This window comes from Haematobia irritans, chromosome 1, assembly GCF_050003625.1.
Source record: "Haematobia irritans isolate KBUSLIRL chromosome 1, ASM5000362v1, whole genome shotgun sequence".
Lineage (NCBI taxonomy): Eukaryota > Metazoa > Arthropoda > Insecta > Diptera > Muscidae > Haematobia > Haematobia irritans.
This window is the reverse complement of record NC_134397.1, coordinates 42543079-42557906: the sequence shown is the minus strand read 5'-3', so window position 1 is coordinate 42557906 and position 14828 is coordinate 42543079. Positions and strand designations below refer to the sequence as shown.

General features: G+C 35.6%; 1 protein-coding gene across 2 annotated transcripts in view; it reads right to left on the bottom strand.

The window, feature by feature from the left end:
- The window catches only part of ttk (zinc finger and BTB domain-containing protein ttk), a 74357-nt gene extending 60233 nt beyond the window's left edge, over positions 1–14124 (bottom strand). Inside the window, exons 1-2 of one of the 2 annotated variants that reach the window (XM_075290085.1) lie at positions 13409–14124; positions 10288–10392 (exon numbers count right to left, since the gene is read on the bottom strand). The gene's annotated coding sequence lies outside the window, so the exon portion shown is untranslated. The remainder of the gene's footprint in view (positions 1–10287; positions 10393–13408) is intronic. The other variant, XM_075290083.1, reaches the window with a different exon arrangement.
- Between the last annotated feature and the right edge of the window lie 704 nt (positions 14125–14828).

Below are 14828 nucleotides of genomic sequence, written 5' to 3'. Positions count from 1 at the left end.
TTTTATAGAAAATTTTGTCAATATAAAAATATAAAAAATTCAGGAGGTTCATGACTATGCTTTCTTTTTTCTAGGACAAGGGTTTACTAAAGTCATCACCATAAATACATAGTCATAAACAAATTTATTATCTGTAGTGTGTCCGATGTTGAATAGGAATATGGAAAAAACATACCAAAGTTGTATCAAACTAAATGTGGAACACACGAATGCAGACATCCATACAAATCATTGACTAATGTATGGATCCAATACGTCCCACTCTTTCGAAAACCCCTTGTGAAGCTATGACAAAAAAAAAAAAACGCCAAACACACCTCTCAAAAAAACGCAATAGCAACAAAAACTACGAAGCAAGCCACTGACAACGGAAAACACAACTCACACACCCTGAGCATTGTACGGACGAATAGTTTTTGTTGTCTTTTGGGGACACTATGGATTTTGTAAACCGAGAGAAAAAAAAAAACACACACACAGAAAATCGAATTGAATGGCGGCTGGACAAATGACATGGATGGGTTATTATATCGTCAATTGGACAAATGGACAACGGTCGATGGATCGATGTCGATACCGGGGACAGACACACGAAAACCCCATGGATTGGGTGGTATAGATGACAAACGAAGCAGTAGCAAGGCAGCTAGTAAAGGCAATGGGGTAATCAAGAATGAATGTGGGTAAAGAGCCAGCAAAAAAAAAAAAACAAAATATAAACTCACAAACAAAAAACAACGACAACAAAAACAAAACACAAACAAAACAGATCCACAACAAACAGATACACCAAAAAAGCCAACAACAAACGACCATAAATGAGCGTGGCAATAAAGGTCAGTGACCAAAAACATGCTATAGTGTGATCCGGTGGTGGTGTGTATGTTTTCCTTGCTTGCTATTGTTGAAATTGTTATTGTGCCACCATGAAATCATGGAGAAATGAAGCAACAACAAACGAAAATCACAGAAAACCAAAACGTGGTTAACATTTTACTTTCGCACTCATACACTTGTCACCCTCAAGTCCCTATACGCATACATACGCTACTACATTGAATGTACTTACGCACGTATTCAGTGCTCACGCTTAAAGCTCTCACTCTCACTGTCTCTCTTATATTTCCTATATAACTCTGGTTAATTGCCAGTGAAATTGGAAAGTGCATAGGACAGATAACAACAACAAAAAAAAAAAGAGCAGCTTACGAAATATATGTGTGACGAAGGCTTGTGGAACATTTAGCTCTTTCCAGAAATAGAGGCCAATAAGTCAAAGCAATAATAAAGCCAGCTACTGCAGGTTAAATGTGGTTGACACAGTTTTGGCTTGCCTGAAAATGTTCGATAACATGGAGTGATAAGTATGAGATCTTCTTCTGTTAATACGAGTAGGTATACTAGGGTACTTTTTCAATAAAAATTATTGCTAGAAATAAGGAATAACTCCTCACATTTGCACAATTTGCACAAAATAAATTAATTTTCATTAACTAAAATAATTTTATATCGCCCAATTTAATAAGTAATTTTCGTAGATTATTTTTTGAGGGAATTTTCCCGAAGGAACTACATTGACTCAGTTATTTTTGTTTCCCAGAAATTTGTGCTTATAGAAAGTCATAAAAGTATTCCATTCCAAACAGGTGCCAATTATGTTTTTCCTACCGCATATGGAAGCAGAAGGAAATGAGGATCCTAGCACAACGGACCTGCGATTTAATTCTTATTTCAGGAGGATCCTATCCTTCACGAAATTTTGGCCACGGGAATGCTATAGGCTTGATGGGTATCGCGTCTCTTCAGTTCTGGCAAACTAACGCAACGGCGAGACCACATCAGAGCTGTGTTTTGTTTCTGCGTCCTTTCGTAACATTGGACTGCACCCAACCAAAGTGTCCCCATAGGAAAACTGTAGGCTTGATCTGTGCCGCCACTCTTCAGTTCAGACAAAGTAACGCAATATTGAGACCACATAAGAAATGTTTGCATTTCTGCGTCCTTTCGTTATAGTGGTCTGCACTCAGCTGACGTGTTTCCAATAATGCGAAGACTCTCCCCACGATCGAAACGGAGATGGTCACCTTTTCCTGGGATTCACAAGGTGTAATCTGTATCGAGGGAGTCACCGTAGTACAATGGTTGGCATAGAAAGGATCAAGGGATCAATCTCAGTTTCGACCAAACATCAAAACGATTTTTGGTGGTAGATTATCCTCTCTCAGTAATACTGGTGACATTTCTGAGTGTTTCAAGAAAAATAATCTCCACCGGTTTCTGTCAGCCGCGATGTAGAGTAGTAGGCGAATATATTCTCCAATATCGTGTTAAATTGTTCGTCTGCAGGTTGCCTTTAACGAGGCGCTCCTCCATGAGCCTTACGGATTCCATTCGAGGGTCTTTACTTTTACTACACCGAATTATTGGGCTGATTCGACGCTGAATTGATGAAGACTGCCTAATTTAGCAAATAAATGATAATGCAACGGTTAACACTTGCTTCGGTCAAATGTTTGCCGACGGCAACAGGCATTATATTTTAATACGCGATAGCGGAATGGCGTACCAGTATCGGTTCATATTGTTTTGGCTCCTCTTTTAGGACTCTACTAGAGATTTGCCAGTTTAAAATTGTTCATCTGCAGGTTGTCTTTATCCAGACTCTCCCCTCTTGAACCTTAAGGATTCCCATAGGAGGCCAAGGCACATTTCATCATATGGCTTTTGAAGGGCGTTCTTTACTATACCGAATTACTTGGCTGATTCGACGCCATTCGAACCATAATAATGTGTGGGCTTACATCGCACTACGATCAAATTCGAACTGGGAGTTCCTGCATAGTTTCCTCAAAATCAACGAGAGATTGGTAGGTTAGGTAGTAGCGCGCTATTTTATGTTCCTTTAGACTAATCAGTCCATTGAGATACCACTAGTTCTTCAACTCATCCGTACGAAATGTCTGTGTTTGCAAAATAAATCTTACAGTGTGATCAAACGCTAACAATTATCCGCGACAAGTAATAAAATCGATAAATGTGTTATCAATAACATTAAAAAGCTGACTATCGTATGCATTTCTCACGAAATATTGGACACGTGCATTAGTATAAACGGCACCTTACTGAGAGGCGATAATCCATAGCTGAAAAACTTGTTGATGTTCTGTCGAATCTGGGATTGAGCCACGACTCTTTCTAGGAGAGAGATACCACTAGTTCTTAAGTTCTCTCTTATCAATGAGTGCTTCCCACTGAGTGCTGTTCATACTATCAACTCATCCGTACGAAATGTCTGTGTTTGCAAAAAAAATCTTACAGTGTGGTCAAACGCTAACAATTATCCGCGATAAGTAATAAAATCGATAAATGTTGTATCGATAACATTAAAAAGCTGACTATCGTCGGGCATATGTCACGAAATGTTGGACACGTACATTACTGTAAACGGCGCCTTACTGAGAGGCGATAATCCACAGCTGAAAAACTTGTTGATATTCTGTCGAAACTGGGATTGAGCCCACGACTCTTTCTAGAAGAGCATGCAATTGCACCACGGTAGCGCCCACCAAGCTACGATGAAATTGTACTTCGAACTGCTGCTCCATCCTCCCCATTCACCTGATATGGCTTGTTGAAACGATGGAATTGTGCTGCTGCACCATCCTCCGCATTCACGTGATTCGTCCTGTCGTGACACCTACGGGAGCCGAGGCAATGTATTTTTCTGTTGGACACGTACATTACTGTAAACGGCGCCTTACTGAGAGGCGATAATCCACAGCTGAAAAACTTGTTGATATTCTGTCGAAACTGGGATTGAGCCCACGACTCTTTCTAGAAGAGCATGCAATTGCACCACGGTAGCGCCCACCAAGCTATGATGAAATTGTACTTCGAACTGCTGCTCCATCCTCCCCATTCACCTGATATGGCTTGTTGAAACGATGGAATTGTGCTGCTGCACCATCCTCCGCATTCACGTGATTCGTCCTGTCGTGACACCTACGGGAGCCGAGGCAATGTATTTGGAGCAGTGCTAGACCAAGTGTACTAGGTTAAAAACCTATTTTGGTAAATAAATGCCCACTTCTCCAAAATTATTAAGCCAGTTCCGTACGTCGCAGCGAAGCCCTATTTTAGGTAATGCCCAAATTTCAAAATATGAGATAAATGTCTGTCGGTTAAAGCCTAGTACTAAGATCACGTTTTCGCACGAAAAACTGTTATACTCCATATAAAAAACGTTAGCGCGGAATAAATGCGAAATCCTTGTTTTGAGCATTTTCAAACTTATATTTATACAACCATGTGTTTTTCGCACGAAAATATAGGCTGGAATATTATTTCGCATAAATAAGTTATTTTCCCTGGGTTTGAGTCCCTATTTACGGAGATAGATGAAGATATTCGTTTTTCACAGAAACGAACTTAGTACTAAGCGTAAGGCGTAAAACTACTGCACTAATGGTAAAAGTATAAAATCATCCTCCGCTTTACAAATCGTTCTATTTTATTCACAATAATAACTAAAATTATTGTGAATGGGGTCAATTCGATAACCTAACGGGTCGTCTTTATAACAAACCCATTGACACTCATCTTGACACTATTCACAATAATTTCATGAATGCATTGAGGGACAAAAGTGAATGGCTGAGAGTAAAACAAAACAAATGAATGAAAAAAAAAATAAATTAACAAAATTATTATTAATGATTTGCATACAATTTTTTAGAGAGCGGATCTAACCATGTGTTTCATTGCCCGGCTTTTTTTCTCTTGCTAGATTCTCAACATATTTGTTGACATTTACAAATTTGTATAGCTTTTCTAGTTTCAGAATTAACTTGACGAGGTATGCGGGGGATATTTGTTTGGGTGGGGGTTCGAGTGTGAGAAAAGTAGTGACTTGGTGTCATTGTTGCTGTCATTATCGGTGGGTCGGTCTATCCACTGATCTAATGTTCCGTTTGCAAATAAATCTACTGCGTCACATTTTATTTGTTTATACATTACGTTTTTTTTCAGTGATTGTTCTTTGCTTGATTTTGCATTGTGATAAATAATGCAAAATGAATACGTCACATCGTGTTGTTGAGGGGGGTTATTCCCTCCTCCCACTATTCTCTTCTCAACAAACGGACTATTCACGAAACGAACTAGTCATTTGCTGAATCAGTCTGTGTGTTCGGTCGTTCGTTTACTGTTTTGAGGCGTCTGCCAAAACACATGTTTCACTCTTCTCTACTCTCGCCCATTCTCTTTTAGCCACCCAACAAACGTATCAGGGGGATACGTTGAGGAATGTTGAATACGGTGAGTTAATGAGTGATGGCAAAAACAATGCTTATGACTCTGTATCTCATATGACTATTTATTTTATGCATAACTGTTAATTGTTTACATATTTTCAAGATACTCTTCTCCCAGCTGTTAAGCAAGCACTGGGAGAAATTTCTCCTAAATCTATGTACAATACCGTTAAATTATGTTATCTTAACATTTCACTCTCGAAATTTTTTAGTGGAGATTTCTCAATTTTCGTGCTCTTAAATGTATGTTGTTACTCTCTATTATAAAACGTTTGTTAGATTTAGGTATTCCCTCCAAACTAAAGATTAAAAACAAAAATTCACATTTTTTCCATAGATTTTATTTGTCATTTCATTGTTATTGTTTATGTTTTAATATTTTTTTATTTTCGATTTGAAATTCATTGGCATCGTACAATCTCTTTTTCATAGATTTTGTTTTTATTTGAAATTCCAAATAGATGCTGTTTTTTATATGCCTTGTATGTGCAAGGGAAACGACAATAACAACATCAATATCAACAAATCACATAAATTGGGTTAAAATTTTCATAACATCATTATAAAATTTATATAGATGGATATTTGCATAATTTCAGTTAGAGTGGCAAACACATGTCTTCGATAACCTCAAATACAAAACACACACACAGACACACGCACACACTCTCACTTATTCACCCCCTGCATCATTTAGAAACAATTAATACTTTAACGATTTGTTTTTGATATGTTTAGCGGGGTGTTGTTATTATTGTATATTGCTACAGGTGTCTGTCTGGCAATAGTGTATGGTAGACATGATCATAGTTATGGAGATAAAACAGTGGATCAAAAAATAGATATAAAACAGAAAGTTAAAGTTTTCTTTAGGAAAATATATGAAAACTTTAATACAGCCTAGCTGAATCATGTTTTCTATAGGAAAACTTTTATTCAGCCTGCCTGAATCAAGTTTTCTGAAGGAAAACTTTAAATTAACCTGGCTGAATCAAGTTTTCTGATGGAAAACTTTAATTCAGCCTGGCTGAATAAAGTTTTCTGAGGGAAAACTTTATTTCAGCCTGGCTGAATCGAGTTTTTTTAGAGGAAGACTTTAATTCAGCCTGGCTGAATCAAGTTTTCTGGAGGATAACTTTAATTCAGTTTGGCTGAATCAAGTTTTCTATAGGAAAACATTAATTCAGCCTAGCTGAATAATGTTTACTATAGGAAAACTTTAATCCGGCCTAGCTGAATAATGTTTTCTAAAGGAAAACTTTAATTCAACCTGGCTGAATAATGTTTTCAACAGGAAAACTTTAATTCAGCCTAGCTGAATCATGTTTTCTATAGGAAAACTTTTATTCAGCCTGCCTGAATCAAGTTTTCTATAGGAAAACTTTAATTCAGCATGGTTGAATCAACTTTTCTAAAGTAAAACTTAATTCAGCCGGGCTAAATTAAAGGTTTCCTGTTGAAAACATTATTCAGCCAGGTTGAATTAAAGTTTTCCTTTAGAAAACATTATTCAGCTAGGCCGGATTAAAGTTTTCCTATAGTAAACATTATTCAGCTAGGCTAGGAAAACTTTAAATTAACCTGGCTGAATCAAATTTTCTGAGGGAAAACTTTATTTCAGCCTGGCTGAATCGAGTTTTTTTTAGACGAAGACTTTAATTCAGTTCGGCTGAATCAAGTTTTCTATAGGAAAACTTTAATCCGGCCTAGCTGAATAATGTTTTCTAAAGGAAAAATTTAATACAACCTGGCTGAATAATGTTTTCAATAGGAAACCTTTAATTTAGCCCGGCTGAATTAAGTTTTCCTTTAGAAAAGTTGATTCAACCATGCTGAATTAAAGTTTTCCTATAGAAAACTTGATTCAGCCAGGCTGAATTAAAGTTTTCGTATAGAAAACTTGATTCAGTCACGCTGAATTAAAGTTTTCGTATAGAAAACTCAATTCAACCGGCCTAAATTAAAAGCTGCAATAAGTTTTCTATACGAAGACTTTAATTCAGCCTGGCTGAATCTATACGTAAACTTTAATTCAGTCTGGGTGAATCAAGTTTTCTATAGGAAAACTTTAATTCAACCTGCTGAATCAAGTTTTCTATGATAAAATTTTAATTTAACCTGGTGAAATAATGTTTTCTAAAGAAAAATTTTAACTCAGCATGGCTGGACCAAGTTTTCTACAGGAAAACATTAATTCAACCTGGCTGAATAAGGTTTTCAATAGGGAATCTTTATGTCAGCCTGGCTACATAAGGTGTTCTATAGGAAACCTTCAATTCAGCCTGACTGAATCAAGTTTTCTGTGGGAAAGATTTTCTTAAAATTAATTAAGTTTTCTATAGTAAAACTTCAATTCATTCTTGCTGAATTAAACTTTTTTTATAGAAAAACATTAATTCATCCTAGCTGAATCAAGTATTCTACAGGAAAACTTTAATTCTGCCTGGGTGAATCAAGTTTTCTATACAAAACTTTAATTTATTAAACTTTAATATTTTTGTTTGTTTGTAAATGTCATTGCCTGTTTTAAAATTTGGATGTGGTTTAGATCATATTTGTAATACAGCCTCGTCCGAAAATATCCATCCACTACTATGCCAAAAATAGGGCAATATTATGAGTTTTTCTGTGCCATACTGATGTTTACCCAAGGGGATGCATGTCGGTATGGTTGCACAAATACATCAACGAAGCCCCATGTTTATTGGCAAGCATGAATGTTTCCTAGATGAATGGAAAAATAAAACTGAAACTAGGGAGCAGCTTAAATGAACTTTAACAAACGAATTATTAGATTTTTTCTATTTCAATATGTTTGCCATTGTCGATGTTCTTCTTTTCATTGGAAAAATAAGCATGTGTTTTTCCTTGCTAGCCGGTTGCTGGGAGGTCTCCTAGAAAATATTCCTATATACTGCTCAGAATTAGATATACAGAAGTACTATGCTATACATACGCGTATGGATGACTAGCTGGAAATCTTGGAAACTAAGTGAACGAACGGATATGCAATAGAATGGCATCTATCCAATGATACGATTGTTACGCTTCAATAATAACAAATATGGATATCAAATGTCTGCTCGTAGATTCGTCACATTTTTTCGATTGGATATTTGTATTTGGAACATTCGATTGTATATGAGATTGCGACACTTATACGTTTTGGAATTATGGGAAGTGAACATTTTACTACCATTGCTTCACTTCTACTAAGTTGAAGGCAAGTGATTTAGTCACCTAATGAAGATTTCCTAAAAAAATTATTATTCAGCCAGGCAGATTTAAAGTTTGTCTATAGAAACCATTATTCAGCCAGGCTGAATTGATTTCCTATAGAAACCATTATTCAGCTAGGCTGAATTTAGCAAGGCTTCAATTCAGCAAGGCTGAATTGAAGTTTTCCTATGCAAAATATTATTCAGCCAGGCAGAGTTGAAGTTGTCCTTTATAAAATATATATAATCAAGGCTAAATTTTAAGTTTTCCTTTAAAAGACTTGATTCAGCCTAGCTGAATTACTCGAAAACTCGATACAGCCAGGCTGAATTAAAGTTTTCCTATAGAAAACGTGATTCAGCTGGGTTGAGTTACAGTTTTCCTATAGAAAACTTTATTCAGCCAAGCTGAATTAAAGTTTTTCTATAGAAAACTTGATTCAGCCATGCTGAATTAAAGTTTTTCTATAGAAAATTTGATTCAGCTGGGTGAGTTAACGTTTTCCTATAGAAAACTTGATTCAGCTGGACTGACTTAACGTTTTCCTATAGAAAACTTGATTCAGCCATGCTGAATTAATGTTTTCCTATAGAAAACTTGATTCATTATTCAGCAAGGCTGAATTGAAGTTTTCCTATGCAAAATATTATTCAGCCAGGCAGAGTTGAAGTTGTCCTATATAAAATATATATAATCAAGGCTAATTTTAAGTTTTCCTTTAAAAGATTTGATTCAGCCAAGCTGAATTACTCGAAAACTCGATACAGCCAGGCTGAATTAAAGTTTTCCTATAGAAAACGTGATTCAGCTGGGTTGAGTTACAGTTGTCCTATAGAAAACTTTATTCAGCCAAGCTGAATTCAGCTGGGTTGAGTTAAAGTTTTTCTATAGAAAACTTGATTCAGCCATGCTGAATTAAGGTTTTTCTATAGAAAATTTGATTCAGCTGGACTGAGTTAACGCTTTTCTATAGAAAACTTGATTAAGCCATGCTGAATTAAAGTTTTTCTATAGAAAATTTGATTCAGCTGGGCTGAGATAACGTTTTCCTATAGAAAACTTGATTCAGCCAAGCTGAATTAAAGTTTTTCTATAGAAAACTTGATTCAGCCATGCTGAGTTAAAGTTTTCCTATAGAAAACTTGATTCAGCTGGGCTGAATTAATGTTTTCCTATAGAAAACTTGATTCAACGAGGCTGAATTAAAGTTTTTCTATAGAAAACTTGATAGGCTGAATTGAAGGTTTCGTATTGAGAACTTGATTCAGCCAAGCTGAATTAAAGTTTTCCTGTAGAAAACTTGATTCATCCAGGCTGAATTAAAGTTTTTCTATAGGAAACTTGATTCAGCTGGGCTGAATAAAAGTTTTCCTATAGAAAACATTATTCAGCCAGGTTGATTGAGGGTTTACTATAGAATATTCAGCCAGTCTGAATTAAAGCTTGCTATTTTATTAATTTAATTTTGCCTATTTTTTCCGTTTATAATTTGTTGGAACCACTGTTAATTTAATGGTAGGTGTCTCAACCTTAGTCAAAGCTGATTGTTTTTTTCTCATATGAGAGATCAAGCTGAAAACTATTTACAGCGTGTTCCACGCTAAAATGTCATGTATTTATATGAGCGGCAATGTTTGTCCCAAGAAAGCACTTGTTAGCTGTGTATATTAATACAGAATTTATTTTTTTAGGAATTTAAAAACCGATGACTAAACGTTTCCTGGTTTTAATAAGGTATGATTTCAACGAAACTTACCTCTATGTAGTTGCACTATATTAAATCATCAATGATACTAAATAGTGGTCTAACAGGCACTTAAAGCCGGCCTTCCCCTGGGCGAGATATGACTTGGTTGTAAGTCTAACCGGAGAAAGAGAGAGAGATAACTTTGTTTCAATTGATTTCAAGATCAGTTTTTAGTTAATTGGAAATTTTATTGGTCTCCTTTCCTTTAGAACTTTTGTTAATCACATAAAATATTTGTCTGTTTTTTAATTTAATATCACTTTTCACATCAATTTGTATTTCCTTTTTGATTTCACAATAATATTCTGTTCATGTTCCTTTCAGCCGCTCCAAACGAGGGGCTTATAATAACAAATCCATACTGAATCGAGCATAGGGATCTCACCACACAAAAACTGTAAAAAACATGCAATGACTGTTTTGCTTGATATCCCTGTTTGCACACGAAAGCGCTGCTAGGTTTCACTGCAGCAGCGCTATTGAAATTATTGCAATATACGGCAACATTTGCCATTGTCGTCATCAGCATGCTTACCCCCCATGCACACACACAGACCCATGCAGATGCATTTGGTTGAGTTAATATTGCCTACGTTGACGCGACCCCAAAAAGGTTGTTCATCAGCTGTGTTGATTTACGAATGTATGAGCAAAATAAACCGAAGCTCTTACGAAAGCTTCGTAGGAATTTATATGGGGAAAATATCAAATTGTATGTAAAGAAAAGACTCGTCGAAAAGAGAGCGAATCCATTTTTGAAGACAATTGTGTGAAAGGGTGTTACGAAAGAAAAGCCATTACAAAATGGAATAGAACCATTTACCAAAGAATAATATGTTTGCAAGCAAATTAAATTCAAACGTTATTTACAGGTTGAGGTTTCTTAGGGTGTTGAAGAAAGATAACTGGTTTACTTTTTTCGTTTGAAGTCCCTATCAGGGATTATAAATATTATAATTGACATTTGACTAGAGCAGCTTCATAAAGGTAATTTTCTAATCCAAAGGATAAATTATTGCTTTTGTAAAGCAAGTAAAGCTCATTTATGGTGACCATGTCCGTCTGAAATAAAATAACTTTTTTCAGTTTTTGAATATAGATGATCATATGTTCTATCCAGTTTTTCGCATTTTGTTACGTTTTTATTTACTTACAAGTCCCTATTAGGGATTATAAAAGGCAGAACTTAAATTATACTAGTATGAGGTACGAAAATGTACGTATCTAAGCCAAGGGGTACATTATCGTTTTTCTGCAATTAGTCCTCATTTTCGATCTAAGGCTTGGGAGCCACCGTGGTGCAATGGTTAGCATGCCCGCCTTGCATACACAAGGTCGTGGGTTCGATTCCTGCTACGACCGAACACCAAAAAGTTTTTCAGCGGTGGATTATCCCACCTCAGTAATGCTGGTGACATTTCTGAGGGTTTCGAAGCTTCTCTAAGTGGTTTCACTGGAATGTGGAACGCCGTTCGGACTCGGCTATAAAAAGAAGGTCCCTTGTCATTGAGCTTAAGTTCACCACTGTGGTATCACATTGGACTGAATAGTCTAAGTGAGCCTGATACATCGGGCTGCCACATAACCTAACCTTCGATCTAAGGCTTGCGGTTAGCATGACCGCCTGCAATAAAAAAATCCTTTACTGAAAAATCCCTTTTTCCAAGGACCAATGAATACAGATGATCATAGGTCGTATTCAGCCTTGATATTTTTCCCCTATCGGAGATTATACTAGATCACCACTGAAGTACTTTTCTAATTCAAAAGGGTACTTTTTCGCTTTTATTTAAGCAATCTTCATGTTTCACTCCAAGGCTTCTTCTGGTTAGCATGCCCGCCTGGAATAATTTTTTTCCAAGCACGACCTAAATCGTGGAATAGAGATGATTATGTATTCTATTCCAGCCTTTAAAATTTGTTTCAGCAATTTAAAAAATGATTATTTGCGTGCATAGAATAATATGTGTTAGATCAGAGACCACGATATTTCCGGTAAAAGCTTTCCGGGATGCCACATTAACCTAACCTAACCTATCACAATGGATTGAATAGTATAAGTGAGCCTGAAACTTAATCGGGCTGCCACTTTAACCTTAATTATCCAACCCCGCTATGGCCCCCACATGAAAGACCTAAATTCGTAACGAATCGCCTGTTAAATTGCTTCCATTTTCCCTTCTATCAGAAATCTTAGCTATGGCGGAGAATACGAAGGTTGGAAACAATAAATGAAAATTCAAAAGCTTTTTAAAGAAATTTTTTCTTTACCCTGGAAAGTCACCATTATTTTTTGTACATTAAAGGCATCCTTCATCATTTTGACTACGGGCTATATCAAGGCGCTTGAAATTGCATCATAAGCAAAAATGAGAACCAAAATTTAGTTAAACTTTTTATTAAGTTAATTTTTAATCAATATTAAATAAAAATTCATAAGATCTTTGAATTAGATTAACCCTTATCCTGTATTAGTGGATCAAAATTGCCCAAACCAATTTTATATGATTATATCTTTGAATTAGATTAACCCTTATCCTGTATTAGTGGGTCAAAATTGCCCAAACCAATTTTATATGATTATATTTTTTGTATGATCATTATTTCGACTTGAAACTTCTGAACTTTTATTTTTTTATAAGAATTTTATTCTAAAGAACTAGTTGAGTTTAAAGCTCCATATTCGGTATTAGTGGGTCAAAATTATAAATTTGACCCACTAATGCTGTAGTTTTTTTTTTTAAGTAGAGGATAAGGGTTAACTTAAATTTGTCATTTGCCAATCGACCAAAGTACAATTTGGATCAAAAATAAAATTAAGCGTCGTCATTTTGACAAAGGATAACTGCCTGAGGTTAAAATTATATAAATTGCGTGTCCTAAAATTTAGGTTTCATAGTCTTTCATATTAGGTAAATATTTTTTCTGTGTATACATATATCCAGCAATGAATGTTTCAACTCAGTGGATTTCATTAAATTTTATAAACCCGTTTTTTTTTGTATAAAGATATATTAAGCTAATTATGTTTATAATAAATTGCAATAAATTCCATTAAATTAAATAATTATTTATATAAAACTCTAGAATCGTAAATAAGTTGATATAGTAAAAACACTCCATACAATACCTTCGTTAATTTTCTTCGGTGCAGCCTTATATCCATTAATCTCACGAATTGAGCAGGTTTGAAATAAAGTGAAATAAGTCATGTGATAGTCCCTACAAGGGAAGAGAGGACTCATTTATGTACTCGTATATGTGTTGGCACTCTCGTTTATTTGGTGTTGTTGTTGTTATTCCTTTGCTTTCTTTACACAACACTGTTCTAAATACATTTCATTGGGATAAAACCATACAATACTTTACGAAAATATTATCAAGTTATATTGCACAAATATTCTTTTACACAATTAGGATTTTTATTTGTAAATACAATTTTTCTCTCTTTAGAGATAAGCAAAACTCATATATGTAGTTTTCATTTGTGAGCGTTTAAGGGTTATAGGATAGGATTGTGTTTTTGTTGCTTTTTTTGTAACGGAACGTCTTGAAGATTCTTGAAAATTTTGGGAATCGGATACCGAAACCGCACGTAACGATAAAACACTTTACACCACCACCGAACATGGGCTGGATGTGCTGCTTTCTGTCGCCGCAAATGCCGATGCACCAATGTTTAATGGATGAAAGAAATGAATGTCACATTAATGTACTGAAGTGATGGAATGAATTTGCAAAAAAGCAAACGGTAAACACACAACCCCAAAAACAAAAACAAACAATACGTAAACGAGAACGCTTCAAAAATTGGGACGCAAAACGGAAAGAACTTGACAAATCATTACTTGATGTCGGTCGGCCGACTGGTGTGCATGAAAATCTCCCCAAAACTTAAAATCTGCACATACTCAACCCCACTCACATATACTTGAGAATATTATCGCACCATAACAAACCCTAATAAAGAGGCTAAATAACGACAGGAGAGAAAAAGAAAGACAGAGAGTGCAATGTGTGTGTGTTTTAAGATTTCTCTAAGAAAACCCCTCAACATGAGAGCGCCAAGTAAACAAGACTAAAAACAAATGCTCTTTTCACCCAATGAGAAAACCCTTATCTTAAAATGGGGAAGAAGCAAATGTAAATGCAAAGAGTGGCTGAGAACCTATATATCGGGGTGCCCCATATATCAGTTACAGTGGTTTTTTCCTCTCTAAGGCTATCTCTCGTATAGTCAATGTGTGTGTTTTGAATTGCATATAGCCTTTCTTTAAGCTCTGAGTATGATTATTCCCCATAGTAGGGCCTCAAATGCATTTTTCTTCTTTACTCTCCCCCCTCTTCAAACCAAAAACCCCAAACAACTAACAAACACTTGGGGATTTTATTGACTATCGTTGTATTGTTGTTCTTTTGTGTTTTATGTGCGTTTATGTGACCATATTCCTCTCTAGGTCTCTGGTGGGGCCTTCGTTTTCATCGTAACCATAATTTTCTTTTTGTTGTTGTTAGTTTTTTAATTAAGTTTTTCAATTCAATTTTTTTTA